Below are 23796 nucleotides of genomic sequence, written 5' to 3'. Positions count from 1 at the left end.
GCAGACCCAGATGTCCCTTAAAGAGACAGTGGGGAGGCGTTGGTCTAGGGGGCGCCCTGACCCCGGAGGTTGTTAGGACCAGATCGGCCAAGTGTTAGCTCTGGGGGCTGCCGGCACATCACGGAAATAACTTTGTCATGAAAAAGTGTCTTTTCTTAACCGGTTCGGTAGTGAGGAGTTGAAATGGTTCTCTTGTGGTGGTGTCTTTGGAACAGGAGTTGGGACAGGAGTTCCACAGGGGGAAAGTCACTCACTGGCTTGTGGGATACAGGGAAAGGGTTGGGGTCACAGAGGGGGTGCCATTCTTTGGTTGTTCCTTTTTTTTTTTTTTATTATTCTCACCCAAGGACATTCTTCTGTTTATCTTGAGAGAGAGGGAGAGAGAGAAACATCGACGTGAGAGACGCACATTGACTGGTTGCCTCCTGCAAGACCCCAACCAGGACCGGGGACGAACCGCATCCGAGGTCCGCGTCCTTGGTGGAAATTGAACCTGCGATTTATTAGTTCGGGAGCTGATGCTCTAACCGCTGAGCCCAACTGGCCGGGTCTAGTTGTTCCTTCTTTAAAAATGTTTTTAATTGCCCGGCCCGTGTAGCTCAGCGGTTCAGCGTTGACCCCTGCACCGACAGGTTGCCGGTTCGATTCCCGGTCAGGGCACAGGCCCAGGTTGTGGGCCCGATCCCCAGTGTGGGGGTCCAGTCCGTGTTCTCTCTCATGGATGTTTCTCTCTCTCTCTGAAATCAATAAAAAGAAAAAAAATTAAAAACTGTTTATAATTGATTTAGATAAAGTCCCATTTGTTTATTTTTGCATTTGTGTCCCTTGTCCTAGGAGATATATCGGCAAACCGGCAAACATACTGCTATGTGAGATGTCTGAGTTTTTTTTTTTTATCCTCACCCGAGGACATTTTTCCATTTTTTTGTTCAGATAGAGTGGGAGGGAGGGAGGGAGAGAGGGGGGGGGGAGAGAGAGAGAGAGAAGGAAGCATCGACGTGAAAGGGACACATAGAGTGGCTGCCACCTGCACGACCAACCAGGGCCGGGGACAAACTGCAACCGAGGTACGTGCCCTTAGCGGGAACCGAACCCGGTCTCTCTGGACCGCAGGCCGACGCTCTAACCGCTGAGCCAAACCAGCCAGGGCGGATGTCTGAGATTTTAATGCCTGTGTTTTCTTCTAGAATTTCTATGGTTTCATGACTTACATTTAAGTCTTTTATTCATTTTGAGTTTCTTCTTGTGTATAGTGTAAGCTGGTGGACTAGTTTTGTTCTTTAGCATGTACCTGTTCAATTTTCTCAGTACCATTTATTGAAGAGACTGTTTTTTCTCCATTGTATGCTCTTGCCTCCTTTGTCTTGGGTCAATTTCTGGGTTCTCTGTTCTGTTCTATTGGGTGTATGCCTGTTCTTGTGCCTGTACCAGGCTGTTTTGATTACAGTGCTTTGTAGTCTAGTTTGATAATCCAGTATTATGACCCTTCAACTTCCCTCAACTTTGTTCTTCTTTCTCAAGATTGCGGAGACTATTTGGAGTCTTTTTTGGTTCCATACAAGTTTTTGGAATATTTGTTCTAGATCCGTGAAATATGCCATTGGTATTTTAAATATATATATTTTTTAGAGAGAGAAGAGAGAGAAACATCTGTGAGAACCATCGATCAGTTGCCTCCTGCACGCCCCCTACTGGGAATCGAGCCCACAACCCGGGCATGTGCTCTGACGTGGAATGGATCCCAGACCTCTCAGTCCATGGGGCAACGCTCCATCCACTGAGCCATACCAGCTGGGCTGATGTTGATATTTTAATAGATATTGCATTGAATCTGTAGATTGCTTTGGGTAGTATGGACATTTTAATGATGTTAATTCTTCAAATCCATGAACATGGTATATGCTTCCACTTGTTTGTATCTTTCTATTTTTTTCTTTTCTTTCCCTATAGTTTTCCAAGGACAGGTCTTTTGCTTCCTTGGTTAAGTTTATTCCTAGGTACTTCCTGTTGTTGCAACAATAAATGGGATTTTTGTTTCTTTTTCTGAGAGTTCATTGTTGGTATATAAAAATGTCATCGATTTCTGGATGTGAATTTTGTCCCTGCTACTTTGCTGAATTCATTTATTAAATCTAGTAGTCTTTTGGCAAAGTCCTTAGGGTTTTCTGTGTACAATATCCTGTCATCTGCGAATAATGACAGTGAAGCTAAAAGCTTCTGCACAACAAAAGGAACCATTAACAAAATGCAAAGGGAACCCACGGTGTGGGAGAACATATTCGCCAATGATACATCTGATAAGAGCCTAATTTCAGAAACATGAAAGAGCTCATATGACTCGACACCAGGAAGACAAACAGTCTAATTTTTGAAATGGGCAAAGGACCTGAATAGACACCTCTCCAAAGAGGACGTACAGATAGCCAATAGACATGTCAAAGAAATGCTCAAGGTTACTAATCATCAGAGAGATGCAAATTAAAACTACAGTGAGGTATCGCCTCACACCTGTCAGAATGGCCGCCATCAACAAATCCTCAGACAACAAGTGCTGGCGAGGGTGTGGAGAACAGGGAACCCCTTTGCAGGTGTACAACATAATGATGTGGTATATGTGTACATTGCAAAGCGATCACCCCAGTACGTTAGTTAACATCCATCACTACACGTAGTTGCCCATTTGTCTTTCTTGGGATGATAACTATTAAGATGACTCTTAGCAAAATTCACATGGTGTTGTGACACCAGTACCCATGCGGCACATGAGATCCCAGAGGCTTACTCCTCATCGCTGGGAGTTCATTCCTTTTGACCCTCTCTGCCCACTCTGTGCCCTCACCACCTCTGCAACCACCAGTTTGTCTTCTGTATCTGCAAGGTTAGTGGTTCTTGACCAACATGTTGCCTGGCCTCTGACCTCCTAGGCAGTCTGGACACCACGTCGGCGTGTCTGACAAGCGGACGGCCTAGAAAATCGCGTGTAGAGAAAGAGGAGATGGGACCCTGGCCGGTTTGGCTCAGTTGGTCGGAGCGTCGTCCTGTGCACTGAAAGGTCATCGGTTTGGTGCCAGGTCAGGACGCATGTCCGGGTTGCAGGTTCGATCCCCAGTGGGGGGTGTGCAGGAGGCAGCCGATCGATGTTTCCCTCTAACGTCAGTGTTTCTCTCTGTCTCCCTTCCTCTCTCTCTAAAAATCAACTTTTAAAAATCTTGGGGGAAGTAAAAGAGGAGATGGAAATAGAAGCCTGTGAACTAAATTCAGGCGTCAGTACCGGAGAGAGTGGATGTTTGCTGCCACCTCGCTGTACTCCCCACTCCCTGCCCCACCCCACGTGCAGGTCTAGCAATTTCGGGGGCCTATGCTTTCTGCTTCTGATACGATGAATTCCAGCGCTGTTTTTGTCTAGGATGACTTTACATTAAAAAGTAGAAATTGAGCCCGGCTGGTGTGGCTCAGTGGTTGAGCATCCACCCATGCACCAGGAGGTCGCCGGTTCGATTCCCGGTCAGGGCACATGCCCAGGTTGTGGCCCGATCCCCAGTGGGGGGCGTGCAGGAGGCGGCCCGTCGATGTTCTCTCTCATCCATGTTTCCATCTCGCTCTCCCTCTTCTTTCCTCTCTCTAAAATCAATAAAGAAAAAAAATGCCATCCCCCAAAAAGGAATCTTTATCTTTAAAAAAAAAAAAAAAAAGGTAGAAATTGAGCAGTTAGAAAGCCAGTGTCGGTTTGGGGGAAAGGAACCCCCACCTCGCAGGTGTGTCCCCGTTAGAGGAATGTCACTCCTGCCCAACAGTGTGAGCTGGACGCCTTTCGGAAGGAAATCCAACGGCTCGTCTTGTGCTGCCTGTGCCCCCACATCCCGAGCGTGGGTGCCTGCCCCGTCTCATCCAGAGAGGAGAGTGTTACTGAGGTTGGGGGTTGGGTGGGTGTGCGTGAAGGGGAGACAGGGATGCACGCATGAGACCAGCAGTGTGCGCGTACGTTCAAGTCATGCTTTCGAGGACCCACGAACAGCTTGGCCGCCAGCCGGGTGTGTGACTTGTGACTCGGACAGTGTCATTGAGGGGGAGAGATTGTAGTGATCATTCACCTCCATCCTGCCACCAGGCAGTGTCTCAGCTCAACGCGACGGAGTTCTCTTAGGAGCGCCCTCTCTCTGCTGAGACGGGGTGGTGCTTCGGGCCTCGCTTGGTTTGAGGGAAGTAGGAACCGGCAGGACCAGGTCAATGTCCAAGTCCCTTTGAGGGTAGGCCCTTGGTCCCTGCCTGCTCTCCCTTCTTGCTGGGTACTCGCCCTCACGGTCCCCCTGTGTGACAGGTGTCATGGGAAATGAAGACTTAGACATACATTGCTTCTCCTGTTTGGTGTTGGCGGTTATTTGAGCCAATATAATAAATTACTGCCTGAGCTCATCCGTGATTCACTGGATTAAATCAAAATAAACCCGCGCTGTCCAGTGTGCACGGAAGGGTTGAAGGTTCGATTCCTGGTCAAGGGCATGTTTGATTTCTGGTGTGGGGTCCTTGTGGGAAGCAACCAGTGGATGTCTCTCTCACATCGATGTTCCTCTCTCGCTCTCCCTCCTTCCCCTCTCTCTCAAAGTCAATGGAAAAATATCCTTGGGTGAAGATGAACAAGAACAACAACAACAACAATCCTTAAAACAGACCCGTGAAGGTTATCATTTTGGGGGTGCAGTATGCAGACGGATGTTTTCCTGGAAAGAGGCAGTGGATGGGAGCAGAACTGTCGGATTTTAGTCCAAGGCTGTCATTACGTACCCACTGGACACTCCCTGGGGAGAGTAAAAGAATGTCCCATTTCTCCTGACAGCGCAGGGGTTGGGCCAGATGCTCGAGGTCCTTCCAGCACACGACTGATCGGTTCCCGGGACGCCACGGGCCCTGGTTTCAGCCAGGGCAGTGGTGGTAGAAATGACACATGGCCCCGTCCTGGGAAGCTGGCTCTGGGCCTTCTCATCACCTTGAAGGGAATTCCCGACGGTCGTTATGTTCACTGCGACTTCTAGTGCGTGAACACCTTGAACAGGAATCAGGAAAAACCCACCTTCTAGCTGATTCCTCTGCCTGTTTGTCTTATGAGGTCTGAGCATTTTTTTTTCTTTTTGGTTAATCTTCACCTGAGGATAGTTTTCCATTGATTTTTAGAGAGAGTGGAAAGGAGGGAGCGAGAGGCGGGCAGAGAGAAACATTGATGAGGGAGAGACGGATGGATTGGATGCCTCCCTCACGACCCCGACGAGGGCCAGGGATTGAACCTGCAACCCAGGTGCATGCCCTTGACCGGGAATGGAAACCGTGACCCTTCGGGGCACAGGCCGATGCTCTAACCTCGGCCACACCGGCCAGGGCTGAGCACCGTTCTTGGTGATGCAGCAGGATCAAAGGCTGATGTGGGCGTATCTGAGAAAGTCAGGTGTAGGCATAGCTGGAGTACAAGTCAGGAGCACGGACCTTTACCTCATGAGCTCGTGAATTCTCTTGGGAAGACACACACACACACACACACACACACACACACACACGCTTGTATCATGGTCGCAAACACCACATGTAGAGGGAGTTTTTTTCCTTAAAAGTCCATGGAGAATCAATTCAGACACTAGTCAAAAAAAAAAAAAAAAGGCAAAATAAGTATAGGTTGTTTTTTGTTTGTTTGTTATAACGTTCAGCTTGAGAATCTGGACTGAACATTGGTAATCATTTGTGGATTTCAGTGGATGTGGGTACCTTTTCAGAAGGTTTCTTCACCCAGCTGGTGTGGCTCAGTGGTTGAGCGTTGACCCTGCGCCAAGAGGTCTCCGGTTCGATTCCCGGTCAGGGCACGTGCCCAGGGTGTGGGCCCGATCCCCAGTGGGGGGCGTGCAGGAGGCGGACAATCCATGTTCTCTCTCATGTGTGTTTATCTCTCTCCTTCTCGCTTCCTCTTTCTCTTAAAATCAATAAGAACATGTTTAAAAAAATGTGTATATATATATATATATATATATAAAATACAGAAATAAGTACATAAATAAATAAAATCCTCTTTTTAAAAAAAGAAGGTTTATTCCTTCCTCCTCGACAGGCTTGGTCCTCAGCATTGGGGTTGCAGCAGTCCTCCAAGAAGGGAGACGCGTCCAGGGGTGCCCTGGGGGGGTCGCTGCGATGGCGAGAGACTTCTGCCTTTCGCCCTCGTTTCGCTCGCCCGCTGTCCTGGAATCGTTGCCCCCCCTGGTCTCGGGGGGCATAGGACAGCGAGGCCGGAGCAGGCCGTTTCCCAGCAGCCTTTGCTTCTTGTCCCAGATGCTGCCTTTTGGCCGCTCTCTTCCTCCTCCCGAGCTGGAGGAGCCCTCCAGGCTGCCTGCAGGCGCCGGGCCGTGGAAGTGGCGGGCACTGCGGGCCGCCTGCGTGGCGGTGCGCCCCGAGAGCAGCCCACGCGGGAAGGACTTCTCTCTGCGCCCCTCCTCTGCTGGTCTGTTCTCTCTGGCTCGGGCTTTTCCGTTTCCCAGCTGCGTGTGAGGGCGATGGGCATCTGAACCTGTTCAGGAGGGCGAGGGCCGGGGCCTGGGGGTCACGGCTCAGCCAGCCCCGCTGCACTGACAAGGTAGCAACGACAGCAGGGGACACGGGGAGCAAGGGAAGGGGACTGCGCACTGACACTCTGCGTGGGACATCTGTGGGATATGTAAATATGTTTGGGTGCTTTCCCATTTTTGGGGGGGTCGAATGGAGATGCCTCATGGTAGATCTTTATGTAGTGTATGTATTTAGTCAAAATTCTCATTATTCATGGTCATGTTTTGGGAAGGTGCTGAGACTTTTCAGAAGCATTGCTCTTCACGCAAACAAAGGGTTAGGTTCCTGGGAGCCCCTGCTCACCATATTTTTTGGTTTGTTTGTTTATCCTGACCCGAGGACATTTTTTTTTCCAGTTTTGTTCAGATGGGGGGGAGGGGGAGAGACAGAGAGAGAGAGAAACATCGCCGTGAAAGGGACACATGGAGTGGCCGCTTCCCACACGAACCCAACTAGGGGCGAGGACGAATCGCATCCGAGGTACGTGCCCTTGACCGGAATCGAACCCGCGACTCATCGGTCCGTGGGCGATGCTGTAACCACTAAGCCAAACCGGCCAGGGCTCACAATACTTTTCCAGCCAGTCAGTAGCTAACCTTGTTTTGTGTGTGCTCCTTGAAGACACCTTGCTGCGTGTACAGGTGTGAGTACACGGAACAGGCTATTGTGTAATTGTTTATCAACCACCGTATTGTTTGCATGCCACCTGGAGCCCCCCCTGTGTTTGATCGGGGCACGTGCACAACACAGCCGACGGCAGGTGGCTCGTGCCCGCGCCAAGCTCATCTAACTCGGGTTTTGTCTGTGAGGCACCTCTCGGCCCTCTCGCCTTTCGGACACCAGTGCACATTTGGCACCGTGCTTGGGGGCCACTCTGAACACAGATGTCACCAACACCAAGCATGGAAAAACAGGAAATGTGCCCAGTAAAGACCAGGCAAAGGCCCTGGGGCAGGAGGCGGCAGAATCTTTTATTTACTTTTCTTATCCTTACCCAAGGACCTTTTTTTTTTTTTTTTTTTTTTTGCATTTAGCTTCAGACAGAGCAGGAGGGACAGAGGGGGAAACAGAGAGAGAAACATCGATGTGAGAGAGACACATCAACTGGTTGCCACCCACACGACCCCAACCGGGACCGGGGACAAATCGCAACCCAGGTACGTGCCCTTAGCGGAAACCAAACCTGGAACTCTGGTCCGCAGGCCGATGCTCCAACCGCTGAACCAAACTGGCCAGGGCTGAATCAACTTTTTAAAAATATATATGTTTTTATTGATTTTTTTTTTTAGAGAGAGAGAGGAAGGGGAAGAGATAGAAACATCGATGTGAGAGAGAAACATCCATCAGCTGCCTCCTGCACGCCCCCTTCTGGGGATCGAGCCCGAAACCTGGGCACGTGCCCTGACCGGGAATCGAACCGGGACCTCTCCGTCCCAGGGACGACGCTCCATCCGCTGAGCCACACCAGCCGGCTGAATCAGCTTTTCCACTACTCTGCCAGTGTCCTGGGATTACACATGCATTTAGACGTACGGCGAATTCACAAATGTGGAGTCCCTAAATAACGGGCATGGTGTTTGTGCGCACCTCGTGTGTGTCCTGGGGATCAGGTGTGTGCGCACACACACACACACAGTTGTGTACTGAGGGAGATTGTACCAGCCTGACAGCAGCCAGTGTGGCGATGGCTGTGTCCGTCGGGCCCTCTGGAGACAGAGTTAGAGGTGCCAGGGTTTTTCTGGGCAGACGGCCTGTGCAGGATAAAAGGGAGGGGTTTGGGAGGGGGAGCCTCCAGACCTGGGCGTGTCTGGTCAGTTTGGGCCACGCAGAGAGGTCTGGAGCCGGGGTTGCTGTCAGTTCGAATAACCCTGTCTCCTTCCTGGCCCATGGGAGCGGGGTCCGGGACTGGCAGACTCTTTCTCGGAAGGAGATACGACTTTGTGCCTTTGCTCCGCCACCATTGTACCCCAACTTGGACTCCTTCCGTGTTGTCCCACATGGGGTGGAATGAGCCACACTGCCATTATGATGAAAAGTCGTCGGTGACGGGTGGTGTCTCACGGTTCACGCCAGCAGGGCCTTGTCCGGGTGTAATGATGTCGTCCACAATCGGGGTGGCGCGTGTCTTCATTGCCCGGGCAGCAGACCCCGCGGGACCCGTCTGCAGCGTGACTCTGCCCACGGGGAACACAGCGGTGGCCCCTGGACTGACGCACGATTCCTGGCTGCTTGGTTTTACCGGGCCGGCCACCCCCCCCAAATTATGGCCGCCAGGGGACCAAGGTCTTAAAACAATGGTTGATTTTATGAGTAGGTGTGGCTCATGTGTATATATTTAAGGTTGTTTTAATTCACGAACGGGAGCTTTTTCTGGGCAGCCCCTCCTGTTGCTGCAGGTTTTGTGGGTGCTGAATATTGGGGTCCGGTATTAAAATCTCCATGACTGAACAAGAAATAGACTTGGGACTGTTGCTTCGGAAGTGATGAGAATACCAAGTACCGTTTGGTTGAACGCACAACCACCCGCGTGTAAAAATAACTCCTCAACTTGGTCTTTAAATAAACACAATGCATTTCATTAAAAATATCCAACGGAGAGAGAGCACGGGGTGACTTATAATGGCCGTAGACTCATTGTTTTTACAACATTGAAAGGGAAGTGCTTTATTCTTTTTTAAAAATATATTTTTTTCTTGATTGATTTTAGAGAGAGAGGAAGGGAGAGGGAGAGAGAGATGGAAACATCGATGAGAGAGCCCTGGCCAGTTTGGCTCAGCCGCTGGAGCGTCGGCCTGCGGATCAGAGAGCCCCAGGTTCGGTTCCCGCTAGGGGCATGAACCAAAAAAAAAAAAAAAGAAACATGGATGAGAGAGAACATCAACTGGCCGCCTCCTGCACGCCCCCCAGTGGGGATCAGGCCCACACCCTGGGCATGTGCCCTGACCGGGAATCAAACCGGCGACCTCTTGGTGCAGGGTCGACGCTCAGCCCCTGAGCCACACCAGCCGGGCGGAAAGCGCTTTATTTTTACTTGGAGTTCACATAGACACATTCTGTAAGCAACCTAATCTTTCAGGTTGAGGTCAATTCCGAGAGCCATCCGTCAGCAGACGTTTGCCCTAACCCTGTGTTCATAGGTGGTCCGTGTCCTTGAGCCAGTGCGTGGTCACCAGGAATGCACCCCCGGAGCTGGGCGAGGTGGGGTTTGTTGACTGGTGGTGCGGGGACCCTGGGACATCTCAGTAAGCAGGAGTCAGGAAGCATCCAGAAGGTCGGGGCTTGCGGTGATTTGGGGGAGGGTCTAAGGAATCGGGTCCCTGTGTGCATTGGTGGTGTTTGAAACGGCTCAGGTTTCAACGGGAGAAGCCACCGCCAGGCCAGCTGCCAGCGATTGACGCCTGGATTGTGTCTTCCGGCGAACGCGTATTTGATCGACAGAATAGGTGGGTGAGCACCGCATGGATGTGAGCTTCAGCACCAGAAACAGCTGTGAAGGTGTCGCACAGGGCTTTGCTGTTACTCGCATTTGAAGTCATGAGTTGCGACCACGCGGGGTGGTTCTGGGTGTTGGGGAGCGTTTGATGCTGATGGAGACCGGCTTCTGTTTCACCTTGTGGCGCAGGGCGGAGCCGGCGGCGGGACCTGGGCCCCCAGGCTGGGCGGAGGTGGGGATGTCCCGATGGGTTGTCCATGTTGGAGAGCGTTACCGTGAATGGTGTTTTCTTCATTTTCCGATGGTTTGTTTCTGGTGTTTGCAGAGTGTGAGACTGAAGGCGATACGAGGCCTGTTTTCTTGCCAGTCACAGGGAGAGGCTGTTCCTGGTTCAGTGCCTGTGTTTGCTGCAATTATCCTTTCTAGGGTCCACGCGTGTCCCTTGGGTTTGCCGTTTTTAGTTCTCCAGGGCCCCGGCAGGATGCCGCCGGAACAGAGACCGAGTGAGGTATCGAGAATTTTATCTAGTGGTTGTTTTATTGTAAAAGATTATTTTCGGTTCACTGTCGGCTCACCAGAAGTTGCAGAAATAGTGCCGAGGGGGCCCGTGTGTCGTCCCGCAGCGCTGGTGTCTTTGGTGGCCTTCGGCGGGGCAGGCGGGTGGCGTGGCCCAGCCCGTGGACCGGCCACAGGCCTCACATTCACCAGCATTTGCGTGTTCTCATCTGTGGCTGCGTTTGAAAGACCAGCGTACGTAACAGCTTCTCTTTCAAAGTGCAAACAGAACATGACTTGGAGAGGGGACGGGATGAGGGGCCCTCTACACAGCCCCCCGGGGCGGATCACCCTGATTCTGCCGGAAGCTGACGTGGTCGTGGCCGGTGACAGGTGACAGCGCCCGGGAGGCAGCAGTTGCTTTCAGTGGTTAACATCTGGCGGTGTGGGGGGCCCGTTCCTTTTATTTTCGATGCCGAAATAAGACTAACCATTTCCCCTCCAAGGCCCGTGCAGACTGATGTGGAGAGACTAGTGGGGAGGGGGAGCCCCCGTTTCCCACAGGTTGGAACCACCGGCTGTGGCCGCGTTGTTTGATCGGTCACGCCTTCCTCCTGGTGTAAGTGGACGAAACAAGCCCTGTCCCCTCGGGTGCTGGCGGCACACGCCGATGTCTTGTCCCCCCGCTGAGACCTCGCTTCGGACCTTGTTTCTTCTCATCGGCCAGGGCGGTGCCACTTGTCTCTCCAGGACAGTGGACGTGTGAATGCCTCCCGCGGTGGACGCCAATGTCCGGGCACTGGAGGGCGGCAGGATGGCTTTTCTGCCCCCCCCCCCCCCCCCCCCCCGTCTGCTGGGGACGGCGGGGGAAGACGGGGAAGCTTTGAGATGCGGCGCAGTGTGGGCGGGCTGGCTGCCCTGTGCCCCAGGGCCACGTGGCCGCGTCCTACCAGGGCGGGACGCCAGCTGCCCGGGACCCAGTGCAGTAGCTCCGGTCTGCCAGCGCAGAGCCCCGAGAAGTGAGGCGCGCGTGACATCGGGGTGCCTTTGCGCGTCAGAGAACGCCCCAGGCCCGGCTCTGGGGGGGACACCGGAGATGCGCGAAGACAGGAGGTTCGATCCTGGAGTCATCGGTGCCGAGAGCCTGTCAGACGCTTACAGAGGCTTGGGATCCCAGGAGGAGGGTGTGGCCCCTACAGCAGAAAGGAGCGTCATGGTTGCCTAGCACTGCGGTTCGGGAGCGGTGCAGGGTGACCCCCGGGGGCCAGGGCTGCTGCTGTGGCGGTGACAGTGTCTGAAGGCGGATGGTGCTGATGATGGCAGCGCACTGCCAACTCTATTCTTTTTTTTTTTTATCCTCACCCGAGGACATTTTTCCATTTTTTGTACAGATAGAGCGGGAGGGAGAGAGAGGAAGAGAGAGAGAGGGAAACATCGATGTGAAAGGGACACATCGAGCGGCTGCCACCCGCACGACCAACCAGGGCCGGGGACAAACTGCAACCAAAGTACATGCCCTTAGCGGGAACCGAACCCGGGTCTCTGGACCGCAGGCTGACGCTCTAACCACTGAGCCAAACTGGCCAGGGCGCACTGCGAACTCTAAACGCGGTCACAGCGCGCACCCAGTGGGCGAGGGGTGTGGTGCAGGACGTCTGTCTCAGCAACGCTGTTCAGATCGGGTCCATCCCGCCACTTTTGTGCGTCAGGCTGCTGTCCCGGGACCTGTGTGATCTCGCGTGGGCGCAGTTCTTGGGCACGGGCACAGCTAGCGTGCCGTGCGGGGACGCACTTTCAGAGTGACCGGTTCCAGACACCGTGTCCCCGGCCCTTATCGCCACGCCGTCACTGTTACCAGACGTGTCCAGTGAGCCGGGGAAACGCAGCTGATGCTGGAGGAAGTGGGCACGTATTTTTTTTCTCTTAATCCTCACCTGAGGATATTGTTTCCATTGATTTTTGAGAGAGAGAGGGAGAGAGAGAGACAGAGACAGAGATATTGACTGCGTGGGCGTCGGATTGATGAAACCCAGGTTCGCGCCCTTGACCGGGAAGCAAACCCATGACCGCTTGGTGCGCAAGCTCTGACCACAGGGCCACACCAGCCGCGGCTATGTGGGCTTGTATTTATGTGCACCCTTTTCTCTCCCTCCGTCCCTCTGCCAAACAGACAGAGTGAGAGACCGCGCGCTCGGCTGGGGAGGCCACGGCGGTAGGACAGGGGCAGGACAGCCGTCAGGGGTACTGCCGGTGCCCACCCTCCAGCGGAGAGGTGAAGGCGGAGGTACAGAGAGGGCAGTCAGCCTCAATCCGACGGTCGGTGTTGGGGGAGATCGGGAAATCTGGTCCCGCAGGTCACCGTGACATGTTTGCTGAAGCTGACAGATGCTGTGCTCCCCAAGTGTTCCGGGAGGGTGCCCGGAGATTCGGGGCGCACGGGCTTGCCCGCCGGTGACCAGCCTGCGTGGTGGCCCGTGACTCCTGCTTGGCAATGAGCGGGCGCCCGTGCTTTGACGTAATAGGAGCCCTTTCCCTCTTGGTCACCGTAGCAGTAAAAAGCAGACTTCTGGCGAAAGAATGTTTTTTTTGCTCTTTGTAAAGCTTATGACATCATTGACTGTTTTCCAGAGCTCGGTAACTTTGCCCTGAGCCTTGTAGAGTTGGGCCGGGGCTTAGCGACACTGTGAGCAGGGCTAAAAATGCACATCAGGTTAAAACCCATCAGGGCTGTTTTGGGGCGGGGCGGGGGGAGTCTAAACAGCTGTCTTTTGCTATATTGTTACTGTGCACGTGGTAACTGTTGCCGCACGCGGTGACACATCTTTGTTACAAGCTGTGAATATTGTACAGAGTTGCAAGGGAGACTAGAAGAAGCAGGCTGGGTGGGGAGAGTTGATACATGGGGTGTGGGAGGAACACACCCTGGAGACGGGGAGGAAGACCCCCCCCACCCGCAGTGGAACCTGTCTCCTTTTGTGTGTTGGAGTTTGATGTGCAGGGAGGGGACTTCTTTGTGACTTCCTGCAACCTGAGTGGCCTGTCCTGCCGTGGACCTTACTGTTTGAAGTGCGGATTCATTCACACGTCCCTGGTTCATTCTCAGTACCCGGGTCCCCTCCCTAGATGGACAGCTGAACTTGCATTCGGGGCACGAATAGAATGGAACTCAGCCTGCAGGGGGGATACGGATAAAAATCTAAACATCGTTAGTGTCCTCGCCGGCACCTTTGTGGGTGGCCGCTCCCTGCAGGGCGGTGTGCCTGGGACCTTCTGGGTGCCTTTGAGCCTCACATCATGTTCGAGCCAGGGGACCGGCTCTTTCTGCTTTCAAGGGGGGAGCCGAGGCCAGGCAGTGAGGGACAGGTCTGCGGCTCAGCGTGACTCTAAAGCCCAGGTTCTTTCCGGGGCGCCACTGTGCTTCCAAACGCTGGACGGTGCCCCCACCCCCATTCCATGGCACCTTCAGGCTTAGGATTCCTCAGTACCCTTGGGACTTGGGGGACAGCCCAGTGGGTAGAGGTCAGGGTTGTGTGCTCGGGAACCCTGCAAAAAGGGTGGTGTCTCATTGCCAAACTGCCCCCGAGCCAAAGGCCGAGACCGGCAGCCTTGAGGGCCCGCCAGCCCGCTGAGAACGGTTGTGTAGCTTTAAGTGGCCGGAAAAAGAAGGTGTTCTGTGCCTTGTGAAAATGATGTGAAATCAAATGGCAGTCCCCACGGAGTGTCATTGGGACTCAGTCACACGCATGCACTGAAGCATATTGTCTGCGGTCCCTTTCTCAACACAAAGGACGTTGCAAGAGAGACCCCCCTGGGCCCAGGAAGCTGAAAGTATTTCATGTCCGTGGAACAGAAGGGCTCACAGAAGGGGTGGGGAGTCCCGGCCTGCTCTAAGGCACCGCTTCCCGGGTATGACCCGTGGGTATGACCCGTGCCCCTGGGTATGACCTGAGCTCCCGGGTATGACCTGCGCTGCCTCCTCCTCCCTCCTGGTCCCTTCCCCATTTGTATCGTGTTCCCAACTCAGCTTGCTTCCTGATACTTGGTATTCCACTATTAGAGAGTAATTTCTTTGACGTGAACTATGTCGCAATTACAATGCCGGTAGACCCGGGACAGGGAACACATTAAACGCCATCAGTTATTTATACCACAGGGTTGGGAGGAGCTGGTGCTGTCTTTGTCAGAGCAGAGCAGAGCTGTCGCAGAAAATGAGGGGTTGTGGGGCGCCCCTGTGCGTGGCGGGAGGAAAGGGGAGGTAGGGTCACGCGTAAGTGCTCTCTGTTTGTTCTCTGCTCACTCGGTCTGCACCCCCATCAGGCACCAGAGGCTGGGAGTGTTGGGGTGCCCTGTCTAGTTGTCAGGCATGTGGCCGGGGGTGCCCCAGCCCCGCACAGGGGGTGACGGCGGCAGCCCTGACTTGTCTGAGCGGAGTTGTCAGGTGGGGCCCACAGCTAGCAAGTGGCGGAGGGGACTTGATGTGGACAGTCATCTTCCTGCCCCTGGTGTTTATCTCCATTCTAGTGCCTTCCGTGGAATGCCGGCTCATATACACAGGGTGGTGACTCATTTCTGGCCTTTTGAGCCACGAATTATGCCGGTTGCCTCTGCTGGAGCCTAGCCAAGGGTCAGACGTGTGTGGGACATGTCACTGGTCCCTCTCGCCCGTGGTATGTGGTGCCCTGTGTACAGAAGCAACTCCATCCCCCCAGAAACAACACTACGGTTGAGAGGTACAGCGCCACGGGTCTGGTCGGCGCAGGACGGTGTCCTTGCATGTTTGACATTTCTGTTGCAGTTACCATAGGGACGTCACGTAGCCATCGTAGACCCCGGGGAAGTTAACCGGGCTTGCTTGGCGTTGTCCCGGGAGAAAACGTTCCTGGGTAAGAATCCAGTGAAGGCGCAGGCTGGGTCCCAAGGGTCAGTGGGAGCCGCTTTAATTTCAAGACTTCTTCGTCTTTTTAAATATGTTTTTATTGATTATTTTAGACACAGAGGAAGGGAGAGAGAAACATCAGTGTGAGAGAGAACATCGATGGGCCGCCTCCTGCACGCCCCCCACTGGGGATTGAGCCCACAACCCGGACACGTGCCCTGACCGGGAATCGGGTCTGCGACCTCCTGGTCCATGGGACGACGCTCAGCCACTGAGCCACACCGCCGGGCTCAGGATTTCTTCTTGAGACTTGTCCTGCTTTGACACACACGGTGAGGGGGCAGAGGCTGCATTGCCTTGGCCCTTGGCTCCGTGCCTGAGTCTCTGTTTCTTAATTTCTCCGAGCACTGTTGGCGTACGCCGGAGGCATCGTCTCTCTGGGGGAGGAGACGGGATCAGAACGAGCTAGAGTTGAAAAGCCACCGTGACAGCCCAGATTGTTTTCAGTCTCACCCTCTTTATTTTTATTTCATTTTATTTTTTTTAAATCCTCACCCGAGGACATTTTTGGTTCAGATAGAGTGGGAGGGAGAGAGAAAGGAAGAGAGAGAGAGAGAGAGAGAGAAACATTGATGTGAAAGGGACACCTCAAGTGTCTGCCACCCGCACGACCAACCAGGGCCGGGGACAAACTGCAACCGAGGTCCGTGCCCTTAGCGGGAACCGAACCCAGGTCTCCCCGGACCGCAGGCCGACTCTTTAACCGCTGAGCCAAACCCGCCAGGGCCAGTCTCACCCTCTTTAAAAGCTGCCAACAGCCCGGCCGGTGCGGCTCAGTGGTTGAGCATCAACCCTGCACCAAGAGGTCGCTGGTTCGATTCCCGGTCAGGGCACATGCCCAGCTTGTGGGCCCATCCCCAGTGGGGGGCGTGCAGGAGGCAGCCAGTCCATGTTCTCTCTCTCACACTGATGTTTCTCTGTCTCCTTTCCTCTCCTTTCCTCTCTCTCTTAAAAAACAAACCCCAAAGCTGCCAGCGGAGGTGTGAAGTGGGAAGCTCTGTCTCTGACGGGATGTGAACTACGTCATGAAGAAGGTGGGCGTGCCCCTTGGAGCTCCGTGGCCTGGGACGTGTCCTCCAGGGACCTGGTGACCTTCAGGGAGAGCTGGGGAGTGAATGTTTGTGGTGCGCTCACGGCCGCTTCCTTGTCCACTGACCTGCTCCATCTGCCCTGGTGGCCCTTTCTTGCTTCTCGGAATACGCTCTGTGCACGCCTTTCCTGTGTGGGACCAGACCGTGGACTGTGTGTGCAGGCCACCCAGTGGAGCGAGACGGGGGACACCTTGGTAGCAGGAACCCGGGAGGGCATCTGTTAGCTGTCGGAGGGCAGGCTTGCTGGTTGCGCGGAAGTGACAGGAAGTGGCGGTTTTAAGGAGTTAGGTACAGGATGGGCTGGTTCTCGAAGGAGGGACATGATGCCTTGGACAAGGAAGAGTAGGGACATTGCATTTAAAAAAAATTCATTTTTCTATGTTGATTTTAGAGACGGAGGAAGGGAGATGGAGACATAGAAACATCGATGAGAGAGAACATCGATGGGCCGCCTCCTGCACGCCCCCCACTGGGGATCGGGCCCACGACCTGGGCATGTGCCCTGACCGGGAATCGAACCGGTGACCTCTTGGTGCAGGGTCGACGCTCAACCGCTGAGCTACACCGTCCGGCCTGGACATTGCTTTTGACACAGACGCAAGGCAGTCAACGTGGAGTTTGGGGAAGCAGACAGGACAGTAAGGGCGAGGGGACTCCCCAGGCAGAAGCACCTCCCCCAGCCAGGTCCCTTTCTCAGCCCCCAGCTCTCAGAAGCACTGTCTTCAGCCCTGCATGGTCTCTGTAGACATTAACCTTGGGGAAGGAAAAGGCCGGTTGAAGTTTCTGTCTGTGAGCGAGGTTTTCCGAGCACGTTAAAAACCTCGCCTTGCCCTGGCTGGTTTGGCTCAGCGGTTGGAGCATCAGCTTGCGATCCAGAGAGACCCGGGTCGTGGGAGGTGGAGCCCCAGGCTCTTCCAGCCCCCCGGCCCTGCCCGCGCCCCTCCTCGTCTCACCAGGTGTGGCCCACGCCAGCCCTTCCCCGTCCTAGTTCCCTGACCCCGTGGACTTTGTCTGCACCCGCGTTCCAGGTTGGAGACTGATTTTCCCTGAACAAGTGTGGGCCTCTGACCCCATTCCTCCGCGCTGTGCCCTTCCGCTGGCAGTCCCCCCTGGGAGGGCTGGTCAGCCCGGCCTCCCCCCACGCCCTGCTGCTTCCTCCACCAGCTCGTGGCCAGCGCGGACTCGTCCCCTGAGGGTGGCCAGCGCGGACTTGTCCCCCCGGTGGTGGCCAGCGCGGGCGCGGACTCGTCCCCCAAGGGTGGTGCAGACGCGGACTCGTCCCCCCGAGGGTGGCCAGCGTGGACTCGTCCCCCGAGGGTGGCCAGCGCGGACTCGTCCCCCGAGGGTGGCCAGCGCGGACTTGTCCCCCCGGTGGTGGCCAGCGCGGGCGCGGACTCGTCCCCCTGAGGGTGGCCGGCGCGGACTGGTCCCCCCGGTGCGGACTCGTCCCCCGAGGGTGGCCGGCGCGGTTGTCCCCCGAGGGTGGCGCAGACGCGGACTCGTCCCCCCGAGGGTGGCCAGCGTGGACTCGTCCCCCGAGGCTGGCCAGCGCGGACTCAGTGCTGCCCTGGTACTAGGGATGCAGCCGGGGGCCAAGCAGGCGAGGTTGGCATCGCCGACAGCGAGCAGAGCCCAGCCAGAGAGGGAAAGCAACGCGGATGGGTGCACACAGGTCACAACAGTGACGAGTGTCATGGGAAACTCCGGCCACCCTCAGAGTCTGTGGCGGGATATCTTCGTTAGTCATTTGAGATGGGACCTGAGGGATGAGTGCAGGCCAGGCGGTTCCTGGCCAGGGAGCGGCTTCCGCAGAGGTCCTGAGCTAGGATTGGGTGAGGGACAGCCTGTGTCCCTTTGCCATGACCCTGGACGGCGTCCAGAAGCTAGCGCATGTCCTGAGTCCTGGGCAACCTCCGTGGCCGGGGATGTCCAGATTGCACGTTGTGGGCTCTGGCTGCCCTGTGTGGCATGACTTGGAGGCGGTCGCCGAGGGAGGTGCGTTGACCGTGGCACCTGCTGGAACACTGCAGAGGACCCTTGGCTTGGATGGGCGTGGCCCCGGGCATGGAGCTAGGGCGTCCGGCACAGACTGGGCGTGGCCCCGGGCATGGAGCTAGGGCGTCCGGCACAGACTGGGCGTGGCCCCGGGCATGGAGCTAGGGTGTCCGGCACAGGCTGGGCGTGGCCCCGGGCATGGAGCTAGGGTGTCCGGCACAGGCTGGGCGTGGCCCCGGGCATGGAGCTAGGGTGTCCGGCACAGGCTGGGCGTGGCCCCGGGCATGGAGCTAGGGTGTCCGGCACAGGCTGGGCGTGGCCCCGGGCATGGGGCTAGGGTGTCCGGCACAGGCTGGGCGTGGCCCCGGGCATGGGGCTAGGGTGTCCGGCACAGGCTGGGCGTGGCCCCAGGCATGGAGCTAGGGTGTCCGGCACAGGCTGGGCGTGGCCCCAGGCATGGGGCTAGGGTGTCCGGCACAGGCTGGGCGTGGCCCCGGGCATGGAGCTAGGGTGTCCGGCACAGGCTGGGCGTGGCCCCAGGCATGGGGCTAGGGTGTCCGGCACAGGCTGGGCGTGGCCCCAGGCATGGAGCTAGAGTGTCCAGTCAGGCTGGGCGTGGCCCCAGGCATGGGGCTAGGGTGTCCGGCACAGGCTGGGCGTGGCCCCAGGCATGGAGCTAGGGTGTCCGGTCAGGCTGGGCGTGGCCCCAGGCATGGAGCTAGGGTGTCCGGTCAGGCTGGGCGTGGCCCCAGGCATGGAGCTAGGGTGTCCGGTACAGGCTGGGCGTGGCCCCGGGCATGGAGCTAGGGCGTCCCGCATAGACTAGGCATGGCCCCGGGCATGGAGCTAGGGCGTCCGGCATAGACTGGGCGTGGCCCCGGGCATGGAGCTAGAGTGTCCGGTACAGGCTGGACGTGGCCAGGTCTCCCTCCCCTCGTCCTTCCTTCCATCGGAACCCGTAGCTCTACATGGATCATGCCTGTGCCCATCTATCCCTGTCTAAAAGTGGAACTTAGAGTACGACTTAATTCTTTCTTTTCTAAATGTTTTTATTGATTCCTTAGAGACAGAGGAAAGGGGAGAGATAGAAACATTGATGTGAGAGAGAAACAAACCTCAATTGGCTGTCTCCTGCACACCCCCTACTGGAGATCCATCCTGAAACCCGGGCATTTTCAAGCAGGAATCGAACCGGGACCTGTCAGTCCATGGGACAACGCTCCATCCACTGAGCCACACCGGCGGGGCATGGGTATGGCTTCTAAGTCCCTATTAGACTTGCCGTGAGAGACTGTTTCCTTTTTAATATTTAGAACATTATCCTTAATTGTTGAATTGTGTGAATGCTTTTCTTTTTTATTTTATTATTATTTGTTCATCTTCATCCAAGGATATTTTTTCCATTGATTTCTTTAGAGAATGGAAGGGAGCTGGGGGCATGGAGAGAGATTGGTTGCCTCCTGGAGGGGCGGGGATCGAACCTGCAACCCTTCGGTGTGCCGGCTGATGCTCTAACCACTAAGCGACACTGGCCAGGGTGACTGTGTGCTTTTATTTTTTTTATATTTCGCATCCAGCTTTCTTAGGTGTTTGGACAACTTTCTCAGCAGTGAAGTGAAAAGGTAACCGTAACATTGGAACTAGCAAAGGCCGTGGGGATCCCTGAGAGCCAGCTACATCTGGGTACTAGACCCCCGGGTACCCCGATGGTGTGTGGATGCTTCATGAGGAGGCGTGTGTGCCAAGATGTATGGGACAGTTCGCTTTTTAGAAAGACGTTATGTGGACTGTCGTGGAAACCTGTCTCCCGGGTGTTCCTTCGTGTTCAGTGGTGTCCTGGTTTAGAGCTGGTGGTGAGCCGGAGAAAAGAACCGGTTTCGTCGGTGTTAAAAACGAGCGTTGCTATTTCAAGTGTGTGTGACGCCAGACAGTTCCGACCTGGCCGGCATCGACGTCGTTCCGTCAAGCTTGGCTTTGGCCTGCGCGCGGCTGTCTGTATTTTTCCTGATTTGTTTGCACAGAGAAAATAGTTTTTCGCCTCGGTAGTGTTGGAAGGGTGAGAGGTCTCAGATGTATTTTTCTTTCTTCCTTTGCCTGAGGCTTGACGGATTCGACTGTTAGTGATGGGATCGGGCAGGGGACTTTCCTGTCTGGTTTTTCCTTGTAGTTCTGTGTTCTTGTGTAAGAAATAACACTTAAGACTGCAGCTGTAGCCAAGAGGGGGGGGGGGATGGAGAGGGGGAGAAGGAGAGAGGGGGAGGGGGGAGAGAGAGGGGGAGGGGGGAGAGAGAGAGAACCAACATAGTCTCTTCATCAACCGATTGACTCCCTACCCATTTTGGGCTGGGAGATGGAAAGGAGTTCAAAATAAACAGAAATAGCAGAACAGACTATGTCTTGCATAGATGAAGCCTGCATTTCCCCCCTTCTGTTTCTTGAATCCTCTCTGAGCAGGGGATAGATTTCAGAACCAATCAGACAGTATTCAGCGGGGAGAAGTGTTGGTGACAACCTGGTCCGGTCTTTTCCCTTCGGAGATGTGGAAACCAAGGGCCGGGTCGGCCTCAGAGGCAGGGTCAGAGGCAGAGTTGGGGCCGGGATGGGACTTTCCCATCCTCTTATCTACACAGGGTGGCGGCCTGTGTCTGCGGAGGGAGGGCCGGATGGTGCGCATCATCGGACTGAGGGCTGCCTGCCCCTGGGGCCGTGTGAACAGGCCTGTGACACTGGGCCAGGACATGTCCTGTATGGCCACTGGAATTCGGATTTCATAGCATTTTCACACCTCAAGAAACATTCTTCCTGTTTGGATCCCCCCCGCCGCCAGGCATTTAAGGGATATTTATTGAGAGCATCCTTAGCTTGTGGCTGACTTCGGCCCGCCGGCTGGCCTTGGCGACCTCTGGCCTCCAGCATGCTGACTGCACGGATTTGTGTTCTAGCTCAGGGACCTGGGGCCGGTCATTCCTCTGCCCCATCTTCCCCAAGTCCCTTGACGGGTTCGATTCACTGTCCTGGCGGGGCATGAGTCGGCGAGGAAGCTGCGCTTCATTTCTCTGGGTTCGTGTTTGCTCTGTTAATTGTTTGGTCAGTGGACTTAGCTGTTGTCTAAATCCCTGTTGGGAGCTTAATCTGCGCGATGCTGGGCCTGGTGGTACAATGTCAGGGCCAAGGAGAGGGGGGCTTCCTGCTGTTCTGGGGGTCAGCGGCTTGGAAAGCAGTTCCAGACCCTGCTGCGAGGGTTAGCCGCCTCCTCTTGCAGGCCGAGGGGTCAGGGTTGGGGAGAGGGGGGGTTTCTGCACAATGAGCGTAGCTGGAAGCATACCACCACCCCTGAAGAATCGTCTTGTTTCCTGGGACCCGGGGCTCTTTATAATGTAAGACAGGCACTGTTAGGAAAAGGGTCTGAGGCACACTTACTGTATCGTTGACACCCTTTAAGGAAAGTTACCGTTGGGATCTCCTCTCTGCTTTGTTAATTGCTCTATGGCTTAAAAGAAGAGATTTGTGCCCTGGCCGGTTTGGCTCAGTTGTAGAGCATTGGGCCGAGGACCAGTGAGTCGTGGGTTTGATTCCAGCCAAGGGCACGTACCTGGGTTGCGGTTTGTCCCTGACCCTGGTTGGGAGGCAACCAGTTGATGTGTCCCTCTCACATCGATGTTTCTCTCTGTCTTCCTCTCTCTCCCAACCACTCCCACTCGATCTGAAGATAAATAGAAAAATATCCTTGGGTGAGGATTAAAAAAAAGAAAAGATTTGCCCTGGCCCGATGGCTCAGTGGGTTGGAGCACTGTCCCATGCACCCAAACATTGTGGGTTTGATCCTTGGTCAGGGCACATACAAGAATCAACCAATGAATACATAAATAGATGGAGCGACAAATCGATGATTATCTCTCTCCCCCTCCCTCCCTCTCTAAAATTAAGAAATTTTAAAAAAGTTGAGGAAGTGAGTTGGATAAGACTTGCTGCATGATTGCTTTTAAAGAAAAAGACTTTAAGTGATATTTGAAAGAGGAACGAGAAGAATCCGGTTTCCAGAGGACCTCTCTCGAAAGGGATGCACGTTGATCGGCCGGATGTTATTTCCCCAGCACGTGGGGCCCTTTAGGGATGCTGCCTTCTCTTGTCATGTACGGAGCTTCCGGCCTGACCCTGTGGAGGACACCAAGCCCAGAATACGTTCATTAGAATGACTTTTCTTCGGAATTTAAGCTTGCCTGCCTGCAATAAATGGGCAGAAATGAGGTTTCCTGAAATTCGCTCGGCACAATCTAAAAGCAATAAAAGCAAATTCAATTATTACATTTGGAATTATTGTCTGGGTCAGTTATAATTTAAGGTTCTATGGAGACGAAATCCGACACTTTCATGAACAGACCCCACGGTACACTTTTATGTTCTCAGATGCTCTGCGACGGCTGTAAAATGCTGCTGTTTCTGAAAAACGACATTTCCTACCTCTTTTAACATAGTTACGTTTCCTTTCCGAGTAAGGTGAGCAGATCTTTTGGCCTCTCAATTTTAAGGAATTATACTTTTTTTTCCATCACAGGTTTTCCTTTATCTGGGTCAAGTTCAGCCCATGCAATCTTTTTTTTTTTTTTTTAATCCTCACCCGAGGACATTTTTTCTTTTTTGTTCAGATGGAATGAGAGAGAGAGAGAGAGAAACATCGACGTGAAAAGGACACATCGAGTGGCTGCCACCCACACAACCCAACCAGGGCTGGGGACAAACTGCAACCGAGGTCCGTGCCCTTAGCGGGAACCGAACCCGGGTCTCTCTGGACCGCAGGCCGATGCTCCAACCGCTGAGCCAAACCGGCCAGGGCCGCCCATGCAATCTTAAACTGCAGCCAGAGGACGGCGTTGCGGGATTTTCCCCAGAACGCGTGTATTTCCGAATGGCACGTTTTATGCTTTGACCTTAATTCTCACGCCCCTTCCATGTTTCAACATGTTCACTTAGAAGGCGCTCCGCGTCTCCCAGCGTGGAGGGCGTTTCGCATGGAGCCATCGGAGCACCCCCCGTGAAAACAATGTGCCCGGGCTGTGCGTAGAGTGATACTAGGTAGTGAGCAGGTGGACCTGGAACAGGGATCCTGGAGCAGGGATGGGCATGTCCACGCAGGAACGGTGATGGCCAGCCAGAGGAGGCAGAGAGCCATGGGGTGCCCAGGACCCCCATGAGGTGGATGAGATGGCCAGGTGTTCCCTTCCTTCTTTTTCAGTCTGAGGCAGTTACGGAAAAGTCAGTCCAGTAAT

The 23796-nt window shown here is 54.7% G+C and overlaps 1 protein-coding gene across 8 annotated transcripts in view; it reads left to right on the top strand.

Moving 5' to 3' along the window:
• The window catches only part of TBL1X (transducin beta like 1 X-linked), a 162442-nt gene that overhangs the window by 25368 nt on the left and 113278 nt on the right, over positions 1-23796 (top strand). Inside the window, exon 1 of one of the 8 annotated variants that reach the window (XM_036271772.1) lies at positions 16412-16477. The exons of the other annotated variants lie outside the window; for them this stretch is intronic. The gene's annotated coding sequence lies outside the window, so the exon portion shown is untranslated. Of the gene's footprint in view, positions 1-16411; positions 16478-23796 lie in introns of those variants that run through there. 8 annotated transcript variants of the gene reach the window in all.

Source organism: Molossus molossus, unplaced genomic scaffold (genome assembly GCF_014108415.1).
Source record: "Molossus molossus isolate mMolMol1 unplaced genomic scaffold, mMolMol1.p scaffold_m16_p_2, whole genome shotgun sequence".
Lineage (NCBI taxonomy): Eukaryota > Metazoa > Chordata > Mammalia > Chiroptera > Molossidae > Molossus > Molossus molossus.
Note: the sequence above shows the minus strand (reverse complement) of the source record. Positions and strands in the feature narration are given on the sequence as shown.